Consider the following 6,000-nt stretch of genomic DNA (forward strand, 5'->3'; position numbering starts at 1 on the left):
GGAGAAAATCAGAATCAACAAGCACTCTAATTATAGTTAATTTGAGTTTAAAACATACTTCAAAGTAACTTTTACAGAAGAGAGTTTGCTGAACATAATACCATTGAAGAATCCTCTTAAATACCAGCTGAGTTCCACGTGAAAGAGTTTCAATCTTCAAGTAGACCACCACGAAGATCTTCTCTACTATTCTCTTGCAAGGATTGTGTGGTGAAAACACTAAATTGAGTTGGATGTATATAAGGTATGAAGAGGGTTTTGAGGGTAATTGATTTCTGTAGAATTCTTCAAGAAAATCTTGTAAGCATGAATCAATCATTCAGCTTAACACTTCAATTTATAGAGCTTTCATCATGCAAATTCAAAGCTTGCATGAAGGACAACTCCTACCTTATGGAGAAAATAGAATTAAGTGAATAAGGTGTCTTGCACCATAGTAGAGATTTCCAACTTTTGAAAATCTCCACTTTGAGTTTTGATTTTCAAAATTGTTTTTTTTTTAAAAAAAAAAACTTATTTCTAAAATCAATTTCTAAATTAAACTTATTTAGTTTGATTTATTAGTTTTATAAAATTAATTCATTAATTTTTTAAATAAAAATAATTAATTAAACATTTTGATTAATTTTATTAATTTAATATCTAATATTAAATTAATAAAAAATAATTCCATCATAATGAAATTAATATTATACAATTAATATTTATATCATATTTTAAACATTAATCATTTCTCCAATTTCGTTTAATTTCGATAAAATTAAACATTTCAATTGTATCGAATACAATAAAAAGAAACCCTAATTGAATTTGAACATTTCAAATTCTAAACCCTAATTTCAAATCTTATTAAGATTACTCAATTTACTAATCCAAATTACGAGCTAGTAAAGGGACCTTATAGACCTACAGATCATGAGCTCCAACGATTTGTAATTAATTGGTTAAACTTTTTAAACCAAATCAATTGCTATTCATTAACTACCAAGACATTTCACTATAGCTCGATAGTTACACTCTCCTCACAGTAGATATATTTCTATCCATTTTAACCATAATTGGTAAGTTAATCCTTCATAAGTCGTTCGTATTTATAGCTGGGTCAAAGATTACTGTTTTACATCTTACTCCTTAAGCTCCTACTGATCCTCCATTGAACAATTGATTTATAGTCCAACTTGTAAATCATAACCCTCTTTTCCATGAGAGGGCAAGACTTCGTTGTTCAAGATAAGGCATTAGTGCTTAAGAGAACAACCCATTTGCTAACTCTAAATCGGGTAGAAGTAGATTCCATATTGCAAAGCTATGTCCCCAGCTATTTATCCAGTCTTATCCCCAAAATGGGAGGCTTATTGAGCAGTGTTGTCAAACTACTCTCACCTATGCAAATTAAAGGATAATCATGAATAAACAGGAATTCATAGTTAGCTCAGAATTAAGATCGAGTTACCCAGTGGTATGACTCCCTAATATGTGTACTATCAATTAGGTAAAGATGCCGAAAAGAGGTGGCAGGCGAAACAAGCAAACAGTGGATGGGAACACTTACCAACCATGAACCTGAGGTCGACAGGTACTCAGGAGTGAGCAAGAGAAAGACATGAGAACCTGTAATTTAGGAGGCGACGTCTGAGGAAGAGTCGAGTATTCCTCAGGCCAGAGTAGATTCTCAGCTAGAGAACAGGGTGTTTGACAAAATTGCCCAAAGGTTGGCGGCCAGTGTAAGTGCGGTACAGGCTGACCCAAACAAGAAGTACGACATTGAGAGACTCTGAGCCCTTGGGGCTATGGCCTTCGAGGGAACTATTGACCCCGCAAAAGAGAAGTGTTTCAATGTGATGAACTGTCTGGAAGACCGTAAAGTCGAGTTGGCTATGTTCCTGTTGCAAAAAGGAGCAGAAAACTGGTCGAAGGTGGTATCCGCTAGACAGAGCAGTTCAAAAGCTTTGTTGTGGCCAAAATTCAAGAAGGCTTTCAATGAAATGTATCACCCTATCTCTTTTCGAGAGGCAAAAAGAGATAAGGTCCTTAGGTTGGTGAAAGGAATTTTGACTGTGGCTGAGTATGAAAAAAAATTTACCAAATTATCTCAGTATGCTCTTCCCATTATCGCCGAAGAAAAGAACCGATGCAGGAGATTTGAGAAGGGTTCGAGAAAGAAGATTAGAACTCCAATGACTTTTACCGCCAACTAGTTAGATTTTAACCAGCTGATGGAGACCGCCATCCGAGTGGAGCAGAGTTTGGCGGAGGATGAGCAAGTGCAGAAGGACCAAGCGTTGTCTGTGGGGCCAAGGGACAGGAGATTTCAACCCTCAGCTTTAGGCCAATCAGGTATGAGTAGGTCCAGAAGCGTGGATTGGCAGAAGTCTAAGAGGAGGAGACCTCAATCCTCAGCTAGCGCAGCTAGTCGACTATAAGTGCATACCTTGGGAGTATCAACAAGATAAGGTGATGCTGACATTTCACCTACCGTGTCAGAAGTGGCAGTGATTCAAAGTAGGATTACCAATGCTATTGGCGTTTGAGCTCTATAAATATAGCCTTGGAACCCAACTTCAAACCATCCAAGTTTCTGCCTTAGGCAGATTCTTGTGATCACAGATGAGAGCATGAGCAAGACATTCTTTGAGAGTTCTTTACTTCCACAACCCTTTCCGAGTGATGACCAGAGCTTTACCGAAGATAGAGCTCGAGAGAGACGTCTCCACCACCCATCCATGGCACCACCGACAGCCCTGATGCATTTCTAATTGAAGCAAGAGGTTACCTACATCTAGCCCTCCACCTCTTCTTTTATCTCAGTATGAAGGTAGTTTTGGAAGCTACAAGTGTGTTGTCCAGCAGTGCCAAGGGTGATTCTTGGTCGTTCTCTTTGGTAAGTTTTAAGGTGTCAAGACTTGTGGAGTTTGAAGGGAAATGGTTATAAATGAAATATGAGTATTTGGTTCTTGTTTATGTTTATGTTTGAGTACTTGGTGGAATTTTATGGTGTTTTGGAGTAAACCACGTGTTGGGTAGGTGGACTATGTTTTGGTAATTTATGTATTTGAACTGGGCCTTAAAGTTGAAATGAAAGTTATATATGTTTTATGTTTAGCTTCCTTGATTCAAGAATTTCAAAGCCAAAAGGGAGGTTTAATTGCTTGATATTTGGGTTTAAAATCAAGATAAGTGATTTACTACTGTTTCGCCCCCAAACCCAAGCTGATTTGAGTTTGTGATTACACTGATAACATGGTTATGTGTTGATTGGTATAATTGCTAGTTATGTGTTGATTGGTATAATTGCTATCACTTGTCACTGTAACGGTCTAAAATGTGTGTCTTTAAAGCATATGGACAATGATGAATATGAATCATACAAGCTCATGTTGCCATAAACTTGATGATGTGAAGATGGAAATGGAATGTGGATGCTGTGTTATGCTTATGCACACTTTATGCGATACTACTTCTAGATAGAAGCATTGTTAACTATATACTTGTAGTGTGCTATGGAGTAATGTGTTGTCAGAAGTTTCCTTGTGCTGAAACCAAGTATAATTCTAACGCAAGTTTCTCAGAGTAATCCAAGGTCGAACACAGGGATTGTTGTCGTTAATGTATTACATTTGGGATATATGCGACCGATTCTTACAATTAACAAAAGTTGTGTGTTTGTACAGGAAAGTAAATTGCGATAAAGTAAAATTGTGCAGATAAACTAAGTAGCGTTAATAAAATAAATTGCGGTGAAAATAAACCTAAGCTAATGTGATACAAGATACAAGATACATGATATACATGATGATAAGTTCAAGACTGACTGTGAAGTTATACAAAGGTTCGTGGTATGCGATGGCAAGCCTTTATAGACGAATCAGAAATAGAAAGGATAACTAGTAAAAATATCGCAAGTTTATTAATTACGTTAAAGATGTAACTAAGGTTCTGTTTTCCCTTGGCGTATACCTCTCGGTGATCGGCCACATTCCCACATCTCTATGGTGAAGTAGGGATGAACGTGATGAATGCAAGGTTACTTCCATCTCTGGAAGTACTTCTCGCTTTAGTTAACGCATTCTCCCAACCCTCTCTCGATAGGCGAAATGGAATCTTCACTTATGCTCTCACAGGTGAAAATGTCGTCTAGCATGCCTTAGCTAAACATAATTATTTCCTTAACACAGATTAATTTACTTGCTTAATTCTTATTAATTACCCAAGGAATTAAGAAAACATCATGGAGAAATTGAATCATGGATGAACGGAAATAGACAGAGAGATGATAATGGAAATGATCATAACAATTAATACTAAGATTAAGCGTTTGGTACATGGTGTGAATGATAGAGATTAAGAAGATGAGTACAAGTGGTGATAAAGAGATAGAACAAATATAGAAGAGTGTCAACGTCTTGACACAGATCTGAACGAAGGTTTTGCTTGCCGACGTATGGAATGGATGAACAGAAGAACTTCCCTCTCAGGCTTGCTCGTCTGGTAGAGGTGACCTTCGTACAGAGCTTCGACGGCGAGGATCGGAAGGATTCTTTGCCCGAGACTCACCTCTCGACCTTGTCTCTTAATTCTTCCCGGATCTACTTCGATTAGTCGCTCAACCAGCTCTCTCTCAGATCAGTATATACACTTTTCTATGTATTCAAGCCTCTTGTATATCCTTTCAATGGAATTGCCGGAGCTATTATATAGGCTCAGCTTTGACTCTCTGCCTTGTGGTCCTCACTTTATTTGTACATCCCGCACATTTTTTTTATATTAATAATGTAATTTCAAGTAACGTTATCCTTGGTAATTCAATAATTGCTTTGGGCGAAGGGCATTTTTGAAATTTTGGATCTCAAGTATAAATGCGGGAATTTAAGTTTGGCGGAAAATTAAAATTATTAAATTTTGAATTTCAATGTGAAGATTATGGCAGGAATTAATTTCCTCTCGAAATGGAAGGAAATTATTATAATTAAACTTTCCTTTTTAATTATTATATTTTTAAAACCCCATCAATCCTACATTTATTATTACCATTTTTTTTTAAAAAAAAAAACCCACACACTCTCCTTCTTTTTCCTCAAACAGCAAAACCCTCAATTTTTCCTTCTTCTTTCCTCCCAAACCCACGAACGTCGTTTCCCTCACTGCCCAGTTTTTGCAACCGCATCTCCGTCGCTACCATTCCGAACGACGTGCACCTCCCTCACTGCCATTCAGATCCAAACGCCGCACTTCCTTCACTGTCTCATCAGACCCACCGCCGCCGCGCGAGGGAGATTCCTTGTCAATCGCAGCACCTCACTGGCTCAGATCTGTTCAGCTGCCGTTCCTTTGCACCTCACCGGCTCAGAAAAACTTCCCCCCGGAAACAGCTTGCTGGCTTTCACACTTCGCCAGACCCAGAACCATCGTCAACCGTCTTCCTTGTCGCCGTCGGACCTATTCTAGGTAAGGTTGTGGTAGCTCGATTCGATCTTTTAGCCATTAACGTTGGGTTTCGTCATTTTGATTCACAGTTGTTAGGTTTTTATTTGAAGGTGAGTTTTAGCGAAACTTTGAATTTAGAGGGAGCACCGTTAAGATAAAATTGGAAATGACCTTCATCCTTTGGGTAAATTTTTTAATATTCTGGATTTGGGTCTGAAGTGTTGCTGTTATGGTTGAACTGAAATTGTTTGAGTTGTTTTCAGTGTTAGGGCTGCTACTTCTAGTTGTCGTTATAGTTTGGCCATTGGAGCTTTGTTATCCATAAAGTTTCAATTGAAGTAAGTAATCTTACCACTGGAACTGCCCACGGGCCAAACTTTAGTTGTATGCTAGCGTGATGAATGTATGTTATGGTAAATGTTAGCATGTTGATTGACAGTATGACCTGAATCAAAGTATGTTCTGGTACGAGTTCTGATTTGTTTACATACACACCTAAGTACTTGATCGTTAGTATGTGATAGTATGTGTTTTCATATGTCGATGTTTGATCTGCTGGTGTTGAGGCATACTTAC

The sequence above is a fragment of the Benincasa hispida genome, chromosome 5 (genome assembly GCF_009727055.1).
Source record: "Benincasa hispida cultivar B227 chromosome 5, ASM972705v1, whole genome shotgun sequence".
Taxonomy (NCBI): Eukaryota; Viridiplantae; Streptophyta; class Magnoliopsida; order Cucurbitales; family Cucurbitaceae; genus Benincasa; species Benincasa hispida.